The sequence below is a fragment of the Bubalus kerabau genome, chromosome 1 (assembly GCF_029407905.1).
Source record: "Bubalus kerabau isolate K-KA32 ecotype Philippines breed swamp buffalo chromosome 1, PCC_UOA_SB_1v2, whole genome shotgun sequence".
NCBI lineage: Eukaryota > Metazoa > Chordata > Mammalia > Artiodactyla > Bovidae > Bubalus > Bubalus kerabau.
The window spans coordinates 220,365,521-220,380,772 of NC_073624.1; the positions used below are offsets into that span (position 1 = coordinate 220,365,521).

Here is a 15,252-nt window from a genome sequence, read left to right on the forward strand (position 1 = left end):
ACTGGGTTGGGAAGATCCCATGGAGGAGAAAATGGCAACCCACTGCAGTATTCTTGCCTGGAAAATTCCATGGACAGAGGAGTCTGATGGGCTACAGTCCATTGGGTCGCAAAGAGTCAGACACGACTGAGCGACTGAACACCCATAAACCTACTGTCTTCTGGTTTATTTCACTTCTGTCCCACACATCCTCTTGCTCTGTCATTATTTCTTGGATGTCTCCAGATCTTTCACTTCAAGCTCCAGTCACCTTACCCAAGGATGGTGAGAAAAGTAGTTCTGTGATCCTAGGGTCTCTGTTATCTGTGGGTAGCCTCTTGGAGCATTAAATTGAGTTTAATAGTGTTGAAGGCCTTTAAGATTCTCTTCCAAGTGGGCTACTTCCTGATATCCTCAGGAATAGGGAATTTGCACCTGTTTCTTCTGAAAATGAATTATGCAGGGGTCTGCCTAGGAGTAGGTTAGGATGGGGTGGGGCATTCGTATGACTTATATGGTTCTGTGAGGGCTTTAGGGACAAGAATAGGGAGTGGTCCTTCCCAAGTGACACATTTGCAAAGAAACTGAAGTAGCTCTTCTGGCTGACAAAGTAAGATTTGGGGCTGGGACATTCCTAGGAGGGAGCCTTAGCTGTGCCTAGCAAATGAAACAGTCATTGTGAACTGCAAAGAGAGGAAGTGAGTTGTCCTAAGGAGGAACAGTCAGCAGCTTTTCCCAGGCACCTGGCCACATTTGATTCAAACTGTTTATGAAAAGTCCAAAGAAAGTGGGTACTTTCAGTCAGTCTGATGATTTAACCTTGCCTCAGAGATGAAACTGGGTAACAGAGCATAACAAAGACTGGGATATTTACCCCATTGCTCACCGGAGAAAGTGAGGGTGTGGGGCCTGGCAGAGGTGAGAGCCAAGAATAGGAGACTCAAGAATAGGGAAGCAATAAAATCAGAAAAATCAAAAGCTTAGTGGAGAATCCATGTCTCTATCACCCAGCTCACCCTAAATGGAAAATGTTCATTGTCCTTTAAAACAGGAAGAAGAATACAATGGAGTTGGGTTGAGATCTGGACAAAACTCCACATGCAATTTTTAAATAGGCTCCAAAAAAGCATCAACATGGAAGAATGTTTTTCTGTCCTCAGAGCTGTTCCTAGGACATGGTGACTAAAGCTTTTCCCCAGAGCACTCACATAGAGCAGCTCCAAATTTTTTAAACAAGGGTTTCTAAAGTGTAAGAAGCTTTAAAACTTACTATTTTTCCTTTCAGAAATTAGAACATGAGTAAGTGTAACACCTAATAAGCAGAAAACTTAGTTGAAACAAGAAGTCGCACATTGCCCACCTTGTTATTAACTCTCATCTGTAGTCACAAGCAACTCCAGGCTTCCATTTTATCAGTTTAGCCTCCAAGCAGAGAGAGACCTCTTTCCTTTATGTTTCCAGAAAGAGTGCCAGGATTGGATTTTCCAGGCCTAGGTTGGATCATATGCCCATCTTTGAAACAATCACAATAGCCAATGGCATGGCTCTTGATCAGCCAGGAGCAGGTAATACAGCCATTTCTGGAAGGTTAAGGGTACAGCCCCACCCAAAAAGCACATGGACTGAGAATGAGGGAAAAGTGTCTTCTTTACCAAAGGATAAAGTGTAACTATCAAAGAAAGAGGTGATGGATGTCACAAATAGGGAAAAAAATGTGTCCACTACACCTTAGTGTCCAAAATTTCAATTTTCTCAATCCTCTCTCTTAATGACTAGGTCAATTCCATTTCAGTCAATACATGAACTTCATGATAGTGAACCTCTATTCTTCCTGAGATGGTGGAGGTCAAGGACTTCACGGAAACAGTCTTGTTTTGCAATGGAGTCCTTGGATCATAGGATATGGAGGGTCCCACCCAAGGGCACTGAATCTAAGTTTTAGTATCGTTTGGCTTTTTTAGCTCAGGGACACTAAGGACTATCTCTTTGTTTCATTGACGACAAATTGTAGCAGGCATTGTTGAGGGGATGTGGAAGTTACCACTTCCTTTTGTCCCCTCAGCTAAGGTCAAATGCTAAGGTCAGCTTGGGCTTGGGAAGATGGCAAAGGGTAGCTGGCTGTGGGTGAGTGACCTCATAGGTCTTGGTCTTTCTAACCACAGGGATTAGAAGAATACATAAGAAGTCCCTAGCAGAAATACTTGTCCGGAAACATCAGCTTCTGAGGACAGAAAGCCACATAGAATCAGGGGGCAAACTGCAACGGATCCTAATCAGTCCATCCATTTGTCACATACCCTCTCATTTTATAGTTGAAAATATAGAAAATACACAGAAATATATAGGACAGTATAAAATAGAAATATAGAAAACGAAGCTCACAAAAGAGAAGCAGTTTGTCTAGAACATAGCAAATTGGTATCCAAGCTGAAACTAGAGCCCAGGAGTCTTGGATTTCCTTCCAGAGTTCCTTCCATGCCACCTTATGGCCTCCTTTGAGTGGATCCTGGCAAAACTATGCTGAATCTCAAACAGAATTTAGAATCAAAAGGTTCCATTTGTCTTGGGAATATGGGACTCCTTTTTGTACCCATTTACCCTTGACTGGACTTTAACATGCAGATCTTGGAAAAGGGCCTCAATCCCAGGGCACAAAGAGAAGTTGAGATAGGAAAAGCTCTAGGCCTCTGCTCCCTAGAAGAAACATGAACCTGGTGTTATTTCAGATTTGGACTACACATGAACTCTGGGTACACCATAAGCACAACTGTGCTTCATGACTTGTGGGATCTTAGTTCCCCAACTAGTGCTCACATCCGGGTCCTCGACAGTGAAAGCACAGAGTCCTAACCACTGGACCGTCAAGGAGTTCCCCAGGAAATCTTCAAAAGCACGATATCTGGGCCCCTCCTCCTGGGGAGATAGATTCAGTGGATCTGTGTGCTGGAGCCCAGAGAACCTGCATGTTACCAGGAACTTACCAGGAAGGAAATATTCATGAAATGCTTTTCTGGAAGAGAGAAAGAAAAATTAGCTCAGAACTTTAAAGCCATTCTGATATAAATGCTTCAGGTGCTTATTACAAAGAGAAAATGAGAATTCCTGGAAAGGGAACGAAGTTGAAACCCAAGAAGCCGTAGAGAGAACAGTGGAATTAAGCAGGTGCCGAGTTTCTGTTGTACTGCCCTGTGACCACAGGTCATACCCGGCAGATCAGCTCCTAGCCCAGACTTTGTTTCCCTGACTCTACCCCCCAGTGACTGTGTGATTCTGTGAATTCCCAGTCCTCAGGGCAGTAGAGCATTAGTGCAAATCAATCCCTTCTTGGTATTTTTATAGTTTCTGAACAAAAACTACTCACACATTGGCTTTGTGCATCTGCTAATCCCATTAGATTCTAACTCTCAACCCACCGCCCTACACCCCTCTCCCTTGGCAACCGCAAGTCTGTTCTCTCAGTCTGTGCTGACTCCAAAATGTAAAGTAGATGCCTCTGTTATCTTCTCAGAGAATCCTACACTTTTTTTCCATGGCATTTATCACAGTTTTTAATATATTTATTTGCATGATTTTTTAAAAATATTTATTTATTTGCTGCACTGGCTCTTCACTGCCGAATATGGAGTCTTAGTTGCAGCATGGAAGATCTAGTCCCCCTACCAGGGATCAAACCTGTATCCTCTGCATTGCGTATGTGGAGTCTTAGCCACTGGACCACCAGGGAAGTCCCAAATCACTTTTTTAAAAAAAAAAAAAGGTAACTCATGCAATAACCACATATTAAATGAAAACTGTATAAATTATATATAGCAGGGAAAGAAAATTAGCTTCATGCTCCTGACCCCCTGATTCTCAGCTCTTCTTCCCACAGCCAAATGCCATTATATTCTATAAAAATTCTATATAGTTTTGTGGGTCCATGTAATTATTTGTTAAATGGCTATCTCCTATATTAAACTGAGAGTATGTACTGTGTGTATTTGTTCATTGCCTTATCCCTAGTGTTTGGCACATAATTAGAAATTCATCAATGTTTGCGGGGTAAAAGAAAGGATCTCAAAAGAAGAGAGAGACTGGGTCAGTATCAGAACTGCCAGCTTTTGCACATCTTCCCTGCCCCCTCAGCTCTGAGCACACAGTAAACTTGACCAAAGTTCCTGCGGGCTCCCAGCTCTCCATCAACACCTTCTGGAGAGTAGCTGCTTACATGATGCTGAAACTATAGTTCCCTTGTCTATCTCTCAGGTGTCAGTGAGCTCCTCAGGGCTGGGACCATGTTTAACTCTTTTAAAATGTCATGTTAAGCATCTCAGACATTAACACTTTCCGACTGGCTGCTTAAACTAACCTGACTCATTGGACTGTTGACTCCTTTGCAATTCTGGTCTAAGCCTGTCGGAGCAGCTCAGAGTTATTATTTTTCTGATAAAGGCTAGCGTTTACTTCAACATCTCTAGTTTAGAGAGATGCACTTTACCTAAGCCTTCCTGCAGATTCTCATTCCTTTTGGGACTCAGTTTCCTCATCTATAAAATGGGGGTGGTCATGCCAACCTTCCAGGGTTGTCGTGATAATTAAATGAGGTCTTATGTAAAAGCACTGAGCACATCAAGGTGATTGTTCAATTCTCAACATCCTTTCAGCAAGAAGAAGCGTCTAGGTGTCTGTTTTGCTGAAAAGAAGAGAAGCTCTCTCTGTGTAGGAAGTAGGGCAAGCAGACAGGAACTTTCATTCCGACCCACGTTCAAACACTATTGAGACAGTGATGTGCAAATCACTAGAGAAGTAAAAACTGCCCACTTTGGACAAGGACTTGAAATATAATGATTGCATGTCAAAGATGCTGCTGAGTGATGCATCCTCAGGACAGAATACAGAGACTTAAGAGGTTCCTCAAGGCTATATGTGGAGTGATTCATATAGGTGATTTCAGTAGTTAAGAATCTGCCTGCCAATGCAGGAGACATAAGAGATGCGGATTTGATCCTGGGTCGGGAAGATCCCCTGGAGTAGGAAATGGCAACCCACTCCAGTATTCTTGCATGGGAAATGTCCATGGACAGAGGAGCCTGGCACACTACAGTCCACGGGGTTGCAAAGAGTTGGACACGACTGAGCACACACGCAAGGCCAAATGCAGTCTGGTCTCCCCCCTCCCCGCCCACTGTCTCATCTTGCAGCACTTCCTCCATCCTCCCCTCTAGGGTCCAGCCACACTGAACTTCCTTCGTTCTTCCACACACCCTTTTGATGCCAGGCTTTTGCACATTCTTCCATCTGCTGGTCACCCACTTATTTTAAGCTTAAAAATTTCTTTTCCAGGAAGAGCTCTCTTGACCTCCTGAACCAGAATAGGTCACTGTTGTGGGCCACCCCATAGAAACCTGTCCTTCTCCTTTCCTAGCACTCATTACATATGTAAATTCCCAAAGGGCCTTATTCAACCATCTATGTATTCGACAATCATTTCTAGAATTCCTACTATGTGCCAGGTCTTGTTTGGCAGCCTGAGGATACAGTGGGAGGCGAGATAAGCCATAGACCCTACTCATGACACTAACATTCTAGTGAGGGAGGTAGACAATAAACAAATAAGCCTGCTCTTGTCGATGCTGCATTTGCAGAACTGGACATTGTATACCCCCATACAGTAGATACTCAATAAATGCTTGTTGAGGTGAAGGAACGTAAGTAAGGGTGAGTGGCAGCCAGCCTCAGGGAAGAGGCAAGGGTGGCCAGTGTCAGAATCAACGTGCCTCACTACTGCAGGGTCATTTCACCCTGAAGATCTGTTGAACTTACAAGAGGGATCAAAATGGGCTGGAGTCTACCCTCTCCTGTTGGTCTCTAAGAACATGAGCCTGGGGAGGGGAAGAAGTGGCTTACCTTCACTTCTGTCTGCCCTGGGCCTGTGTAGGCATATAACAAATAGGGATAAATGAATGGGCACAAGCCCCAAACTTACCAGATGATCTTATCCTCTCCTGTGCATTCCTGTGCCAGGCACTGGCTAGCTGGTTGCCAAACCCATTTCCTCTTTCTCATAGACACCCACCTAGACTATGCTTTCCCACTTCTCTTATAGCTAGATGTGACCACATGATGAGCTTTTGTCAGTGGGATGTGGACAGAAGTGATAGAAACTCCCATGCACAATCCTTCATGTTCTTGCTACATCACAGTGACCTCAGAGGTCAAGTCATGTATTAAAGATGGCAGAGATCCAAGATGAAAGGACTTAGGTCCCTGAACTAATATTTGGAGAAGAGCCTCCCATTTATTAAGAACACCCTATTTTTTGGCTGTGCTGCGTGGCATTCAGAATCTTAGTTCTCCAACCACAGATCAAACCTGTGCCCCTTGCAGTGGAAGTATGGTGTCTTAACCACTGAACCACCAGGGAAGCCTTAATAACACCTATTTTAGACTTGATCTGAGAAATAAACCACTGTGATGGACCACTAAGCTGGGCATTTACCTGTTAAGAGCTGCTAGCATTATCTTAATTATATAGTTCCTTACTCTGCCCAGGATGATGATACCTCTCCAGCCCAGAGCCTCTCCTTTGGAGCTAAGCTCCAAACTTAGCTCTACAACTAAGCACCAGACACCCTACTGATAGGGTGGGATGTCAAATGTGGTCAATACTGGGCTTGCTCTCTTTATCCCCAACCAGCTTCTCCTTCTCCAGTAAGGCCCATCTCAGTGGATGGCACCACAGTCCATCCAGGCACATAAGCCTAAAACTCAGTCTTCCTTGACTCTTCTCCCTTTCTCTCCTCCATATGCCTTATAAACATCTCTTGCATTCATGTACTTCTCCTCTTCCTCACTGCTCCCACCATCAGATACTGCTATCCGGTTACTACAATAGCCACCCCTAAACAGTCTCACTACTCTACCATTGCTACCCTTCTAGCTTGCTCTCCATACTATAGCCCAAGTCATCTACTCAAAAGCAGATCCAATCACAGCATCCCCTACCCACCCTTACTATTTTTTAATTAATCAAGTTTTAATTGACATATAGTTGATTTACATTGTTTCAGGTATATAGCAAAGTGGTTATACAAAACCTTTTTCAGAATATTTTCCATTATAGCCAGTTATAAGATATTGAATATAGTTCCCTGAGCTACACAACAGATCCCTGTTGTTTATCTATTTATATTTCATATACAGTAGTATGTATCTGTTAATCCCAAACTTCTGATTTATCCCTCCCCCACCCCTATTCCCCTTTGGTAACCATAAGTTTTCTATATCTTCTTTGTCCATTCACCTGTTGATGGACATTTAGGTTGTTTCCATGTCTTGGCTACTGTGAAGAGTGCTGCTCTGAACATTGGGGTACCACACTTACTCCCCATCACCCTGCGGATCCAGTATAAACTCCTTGGCAGTGTCTTGAAGGCCCTGCATGATCTGAGCCAGCCTCCCTCTACCTCCTCGCTCCTCTGCTGACCCCAGCCCAGCTGTCTGCCCTCCTGTCACAGCAAATTCAGTTCCTCATTCATATCATCCTCCCTCCCCCAACTAACTGTTCCTCTGCTTAGAACAAGCTTAACCCCTCTCTTCCCCTGGGCCACATCTGCTCATCTTTTAGGACTCAGCTTGAATTTCACTTCCTCCAGAGGTGGCCTCCTTGACCCCTGGAGCAGGCTCACCCACCTGGCACTGCCTACTGCCCATCACAAGTCTCTTGATACTTGATTGGTGTGACTTATTTAATTGTCTATCTTTCCTGTTAGAGTGCAAATTCCAAGAGGGCAGAGCCTGAGTCCTGTTCACTCTTGTGTTCTTAGCTTCTAGAACAAAATAGGAATCACTGTATGACGGTAAATGAACATATGCTGTCAGTAAACTAGATCAGTAACTATCAACTAAAAGTTGCAATATGGCCTCTGTCAGCAGCCTCTTAGGAATATCAGTGCTCTTTCATGATAGCAGTTGATTCTCAGAGTTTCTCTGTGATCTGAGTCAGTGGTGATGTGCTCTGATTTCTTAATGAGGAAACAGAGCTCCAAGGGAGCAGGTGATCTGCCCCAGGGAAGCAGAGAGGTGAGGCAGTCACAGGGATCCAACTATGACCACACCACCTCCACCTCCCCCCACCCCACTTTTCTTGTTTCTGAGCACCAGGCGGAAATGTAATGTCATGACACACTGGGGGATTTCTTTCTTCCACTGCATTTTTCTGATGTGACTCCAGCCTGGGGGTTGGGGGAGCACAGGCCACAGCGGGAGGGAGGCGGTGGCGGGGAGGTTCGCTGCCACCACATTCCTCAGCGTCCTCCGTTTGCATAGCTCTGAGAGAGAAGAAAGAAGTTAGCAAGCTTTGGCAGACGCACTGGGCATTCAGCTCCTGTTCTGGCAGCTGCAGAGCCTGGGCCCAAACACATACTCTGCCAAGGCCAGGGAGGCCAGCCCTCTCCCGGCCCAGGCTGCCAGAATGAGGTAGAGAAGGTCAGGGCCTCTGCCTAAGATGGGGGATCACAGAAAGAGTCCCCTTCTTTCTGCCTAGTCAGGCAGCCAGTTGGCCAGGAGCCAGTAAGTGTGCATGCATGGGGTGGGGAATTAATGTCAGGGCTTCAAGGCAAATCCTTCCAGGTTAGAGGGCTGGTGTGGACACTGGAGAGCCTGGGGGGCTATCTCTGCGCTTGCACACCCTGGAGATATTGGAGGGGAAGCCTCTGGACAGATGTCCCCACCCAGTTGCTGGGGCCACTGCCACCAGATTCCAGAGAGGGCCACAAGTCACAGACCACAGACCATAGCTTGAGAAAGAATACGCCTTGCTCACCATGGAAACCAGGCTTCCTAGGAAAAGGTCACATAGTTGATGTGGCTGTCATCCAGACACCTTAAAAGAAGCCCTGTTCCTACTTTTCCTAAGGACGCCTGCCCGTAGAGAAGGCCTGAGATAATGGGGATAGCCGCTGACCTATTGTGCCTGGCTCCAGGCAGGGACCTGTCAGAGCTTCCCCCTCTCAGAAAAGCCCAGTGCTGTATGCACATCCATAGCCTGACTCTGACTTGTACCCGCACAGCCATGAGTCTGGCAAGGAGACTGCCAACAAGATCCACAATGGTAAAAACCAGCAGAGGGCTAGAAGTCAGAGCTTGTCAATAGATATCCTGGATTGAGTACATCCTTCACACTGGGTATTATGATAAATGCTTTACATGCACCATAATCCTCACAAAAATCCTAATAGGAAAAGTGAAGCTTTATACAACTAGAGATTATCATACCAAGTGAAATAAGTCAGAAAGAGAAAGATAACATATGATATCACTCATAACTGGAATCTAAAATAACACAAATGAACCTATCTATGAAACAGAAACAGAATCACAGACATAGAGAACAGACTGGTGGTTCCCTAGGGAGAGCGGGTTGGGGGAGGGATGGAGTGGAGATTGGGGTTAACAAAGCTAAGCTTTTATATAGAACAGATAAACAAGGTCCTACTGGTTAGCACAGAGAACTATATTCAATACCCTATGATAAACCATAACAGAAAAGAATTTTTAAAAAGTAAAGCTTTGAGAGGTCAAATAACTTGTCTAAGATTATTCTACAACCAGAAATTGGCCTGGTCAGGATTTGAGGACTTCCCGGATGGCTCAGCGGTAAAGAATCCACCTGCAATGCAGGAGCCACAGAAGCTGGGGTTTCAATCCTTGGGTTGGGAAGATCCCCTGAAGGAGGAAATGGCAACCCACTCCAGTGTTCTTGCCTGGAAAATCCCATGGACCCAGCTTTGTCTAATGCAGAGCCTGAACTCTTAACCTCTCCCCTATTTTCACTCATTTCTTTATTCATGCATTCATTCATTTATTCAATTGTCCATTCATGTATGCATCAAGCATTTAGTGAGAGCCTCTGATGAGCTAGAAACTGTGTCAGGTACAGGCAGAGAGAGCTGGAAAAGAACACTCTCCATGAGCTCCATGAGCTCACAGTGGGAAAAACAGATGAGCAATGACCATACACAGTGCAATGGAAGCCATGGTAGAGGAAAACCAAAGCTGCTATGAGAAGAGGACCAATTTTCCTTGCATCGTCCAGGCCCAGTTGCTGTGAAAGTGCAGAGGAGGGGTGACAAACACAACTGGGACCGGTGGACTTTCTCCAGGCGTCCAAACTAGGAAAGGATGTTTGTACCTGCAGGGCGGAACTTGGATCAGGCTTCTCTCACCTTGAATCTTGGGGTCTAGAGTTGCATCCACTGGGCAGGAGAGCACACTTACATGCAAATGGACCTGATCAGGCCCTCCTTACCAAGCACAGGGCTTCCCAGGGCCACTGATCCACTCAGTACCACAGAAGAAATAGAAAGAAATCAAGCCTTCCTAGACAGTCTTGGGTGAGAGTGTGGTATACATAACCAGGCTTAACCCAGACACTAATGGCATAAGGAAGAACAAGCTGGTAGCTTCTTCCTTTTTTCACACTCTCAGTGAAGCATGCCTGCTATCGAAATCTGGAGGACAACAAAAATAAAACCAGTCTCTCATCATAGGGAAACCAACCCAATGACTTCTAGGTTACAAGGAAATGAGGGTTGGGGAAAAGGGTGACTTAATTCCTCCCATCTGTCTGGTTGCTGCACCCACATCATACATCTTTGGGGAAGCCTCCCACACAGACTATGAGCCACTAACTACAGCACTCCAGCTCTGAAAGGAGCCCTTTTCCTTAGATGCCCTGTTGTTTAGTAATGGCCAAGATGCTGGGAGGGAAGAAAGAAGGGAGGGGAGATGTTCTCTGAAGAGCAAGAGGGCTGGCTTCCTTTACAGCTGTGTGGGTGGCAGTGAGCTAAGAAGTCCCGTTTTCTTCTCCATCAGTCAAGGGGGCAATCAAGAAAAAATATGCAATTTAAAAAATTCAAAAAGAAAATCCAAACCACAACAATCTCCAAATTACATTAACATGGTGGTGGCCTGACACTCCAGAAACCAACCATGGAAGGGGCAATTCTAACTTCCCTCTCCTGCTCTCAGACAAGTTTAGCCTTTTCCTTTTTTCCAGGAATGACACTGCCTGATGTCCTGTTCCCAGAGGCCTGTCTCAGCTTGGGCACCTCACCACAGCAAGAAGGAAAACACAGAGCCTTCTTCTCTCTTTGGAGAACAGGGGTCAAGATAGAAGCTTGAGGTCAGTGAGGAGCCTGGGCCCTGCCGGACTAGGCAGCATACACCAAATTGCATTCATTCCTCTGAGTTCAGGGCCTTCTTCCATTAAACTGGAGATAATAATACTACCCATCTCCCCCAGGCACTATAAGGATTAAATAAGATCCTCTAACAGAAGAGTTGTGAAATACCATATGTCAAGTGTCTTTTCTTTTTTTCCTTTTTCTATCTTCAAGTCCTTCTTATTTACCTTTTTGGTTCCATTTTTCTCCTCCTTGCATCTTTTTCCCACCCATCACTCTCACTTGTAGTGCCTTTCTTTACCTCATTTGGGCTTAATATGTCCATGAAAGAATTCTTGATTTCTGTGGCCCTTGTGAACATGCCTTCTGTGTTCCTTCCCATCCTGATGAACAGAACCATTATGCAGCCAGTTTCTCAGGCTAAAATCCAAGAAATCAACCTTGATTCTTCTCTCTCCCATAGTGCCCACCTTTGATCCACCAGCCTATCTTATAGGTGGTTCCTCCAATATGTATCCTGTATCTGAACATCACCTCCTCTGCTCCCACTGTAATCCTGGCCACCATCATGTCTTGCCTGGATGACTCCAAAGGTCTCCTAACTTTTGTCCCCTAAGACACCTTCTCTATATCAAAGTCATATGTGTTAAACCTACATCAAATCATATCACTCCTCTGCTCAAAACACTCCACTGGCTTCCAGATTGTTCACCACAGCCTACAAGGCCCCACATGATCTGGTCCTTACCTCCTTTTTAAATCTTCAATGCCTATGCTGCAGCTCAGGGGTTCTTTTTTTGTCACACACACATACTAAGCTTATTCTTTGCGTGCCTGATCTTGTTTTTCCCAGTTCAGATGTTATCTCCTCAGAGAGACCTTTTTTGAGCCACGTATATAAATTAATTCTACCCCCACTGACTCTCTAGCAGATCACACTTGTGTATTTCTGAAATTATTCTATTTCTTTATTTACACATATATTGTTGATCCATGTGTCATTCTTGTTCACTGTTCTCCAGAAACAAGGATAGTACTTGGCACATTATAAGTGCCCGGTCAATTTTTTTGAATGAGTAAATGAATGTACTTGCTGCAAGACAACTTCTTCTCCCTCCCCTGCCTCCCACAACTCCATCAAAATGCCCTCCCTCTTCTTCAGAGCATGGATTTCATTGGAAGTTGACAGAGAGGCCTCTACAAATATTCACTGAATGAATGAAGCTAAAATGAATTATGTCAACTAAGAACGCTAGCCTCTTAACACACGGCTGTTCCCAGGAGTATCAGCATTCTCAAACAGGAAGCTTGAATTTCAGGCACTGCTGACAAAGGGAAAAATTTCAGGCCAGCCAAGTTGAAGTGATATGTTTGGATTGAGTTGCTGTTCCATGGCTTCTTAAATCCACAAATATTTGTTAAAAACCAAAACTGATGGCAAAATGTAAGACAATTGAAAAGTATTGCTTGTCTCTAAGGAAAAGAACTGTGGACTGAGAATCAGAAGCCTGGGTTTCAATCCTGGATGTGCCACTAATTAGCTTTTTGGACAGGTTGCTGATGATAATCAACATTTACTGAGCATCTAACATTTGGCTGGTCCTGAGTAAGGCACTTCACTCACACATATAATTTCTGCAACTCTTCCAGGTGGGTATTTTTAGTATGTCTAGTTTATAGGTAGGAAGGAAGGTTCAGAGAGGTCAGGTATCATGCATGAAACAGTGGAGCCTAGACGCGGGCTCAAGTGTGTGTCAGGCTGCACTCCTGCTCCTCCCCTGGCACCCTAATAAGGCACCTTGGGGCAAGAGAAGAAACTCCGAGGAGCTGCTCTCTCAGATTCCTTTGATGGGATTTCTTCACTCTATTGTTTTTGGATTTGGGAGGAAGAGAAGATAAATATGGCCCCAAGAACTCATTTGGGAATGTAGTTAGTGGTTAAAGGATTAGGTTAACAGTCTGACTTTACCCCTTAACTTAAGCAACTACAACACAGGAGAGTCAGAGCACTTCTCTCCTAACCCAGCGGACCCGGTTCAGTGAGCACTCAATGACTGTTAAATCTTTATTAACCTGATAACAATGATTATGAACATCATAAAATAAAGTCTCTCCAAGGCTGCTGAAAGGGAAGTTCATAGACAAGAGGTAGATGCTTCTCAGTACTCACAAGGGCCCAATCTCTTCTGCTGACCAATCTTGAAAAGTGGCTGATGGTTCAGAGGCTCCCAGAGTCACTGTATCAGCCAGGTAGATGCCCAGGGGACCTCCTCTGAGGATGCTGAGGAGAGATTTCAGCAGCGGCAGGGGCAGGAGGAGAAGGCAGCTGAAAGGCAGGAAGCCCAGAGCCCACAGGAAACATTAGCTGTGCTCAGAAAAGCCCAGCCCTGTGTGAGGACTAGAGGCTTGAAGCTTAGAAGCAGGAAAGGGAGCCCCATGAAGAGTTCAAAGTAACTCATACTCCAATTACTTCTGACATCTGTACCATTTTTTCTGACTACTACAGTAATACATTGGTATTTTACAGAGCTTTGCATAATGCAAACAGCAAAAGAGTCCCCTACCCAAGTTTTAAGAATCTTTGAAGTTTAAACAAAAAAAAAAAAGAAAAAACAAAGAAGAATCTTTGAAGTTTAGTACCCTTAAAAATATTGCACAAATCACACTCAATAAATTTTCTCAAAGTAAGGGGCACCTAGGTAGTCAGTACCTAAATCTTGGAATATAACATTATTAGAACACCAGAAGTATCACCATCTGTCCCCTTCCAGTCATTACAGATCCTAATAGCAATCCCTTTCCTGATTTCTTTCCCTATATATTAGTTTTAAAATTTTAAATAAATGGCATCACACAGAATCCTTTTGAGTCTGGTTTCTTTGATTCAGCAGTATGTTGTGCTGTGTGCTCGGTTATGTCTGACTCTCTACAACCCCATGGATTGTGGCCCACCAGGCTCCTCTGTCCTTGGGATTTTCCAGGCAAAAATACTGGAGTATGTTGAGATTCATCCATATTGCTATTTAACATTTCATTATATAGCTGTACCACAATGTATTTATTCATCATCAAATACTGATGAGCAATCGGGTAGTTCCCAGTTTTCAGTTATTGTAAATAATGCAAAGATCATTCTTGCACATACCTTTTGATGAACATACATACTCATTTGTCTTGTGTATATCCCTGGAAGTGCTTGGTTACAGGTGTGCATGTGTTCAGTTCTGGATATTCAAAGAGATATAAGATCTCTGTGTGGGCTCCTGGAGAAACTTCACAGTGTCACAACTCTCTACGAGAAGAGGATGAGGAGGGGGCATCCATTAGCTCTTGTTCCATGGCCTCCCAATGGATCTCTGCCTCCAGTCTATCCAGGGCACCATGACCTGCCCCAAATTCCATTCACCCTGTCATTCCCATCCATCCTCCCCAACAAAGACCCTTCTTTAAACTCAACCACACTTCCAGGGCAGTACTGCATCCCGTATCTGTCCATTTGCTGGCCTTGGACTGGATTTTAGTCATCTCTTATATTCACTTATCCACATAACAAATATTGTGTGCCTACAACTCAATTACACTGTTTTACAATCTGGGATTGGAGCAATGTCCACACCCCAATCTTCATGGAGCTAGCATTCTAGTAGGAAGAGATAGACAAAAACAAATAAGAATATGTTAGTGGTGATGAGGGCAGTGGAGAAAAATAAGGCAGAATAACAAGGAGAGCAAGAGTGGGCTGGGAAGGAATGTGCTATTGTGTAACAGGGTGGTCGGGAAAGGCCTGTAAGGCAGACAAGATCTGGATTATGTTTTAAATGATCACTGAGTTTTATGTTGGATATGGGCTATATGGGAGTGAGGAGGAAGAAAGGGGACATCACAAGAGTCTGGGTAAGAGAGAATTCCCTGGTGGTTCAATAGTTAGGACTCCACACTTTCACTGCTGAGGGCACAGGTTCAACTCCTGGTCAGGGAACTAAGATCCCCACAAGTGGTGAGACAAAATCAAAAGTTAAAAAAAAAAAGTCTAGGTGAGAGATGATGGCGAAATTTGACTGAGATTGTGATGGTGGCAGTGAGAAGTGGCTGCGCTCTGCATATATCC

The 15,252-nt window shown here is 44.4% G+C and overlaps 1 protein-coding gene across 2 annotated transcripts in view; it reads right to left on the reverse strand.

The window, feature by feature from the left end:
* PFDN1 (prefoldin subunit 1) overlaps positions 1-15,252 on the reverse strand; it is a 115,315-nt gene that overhangs the window by 76,661 nt on the left and 23,402 nt on the right. The gene's annotated exons all lie outside the window — the stretch shown is intronic.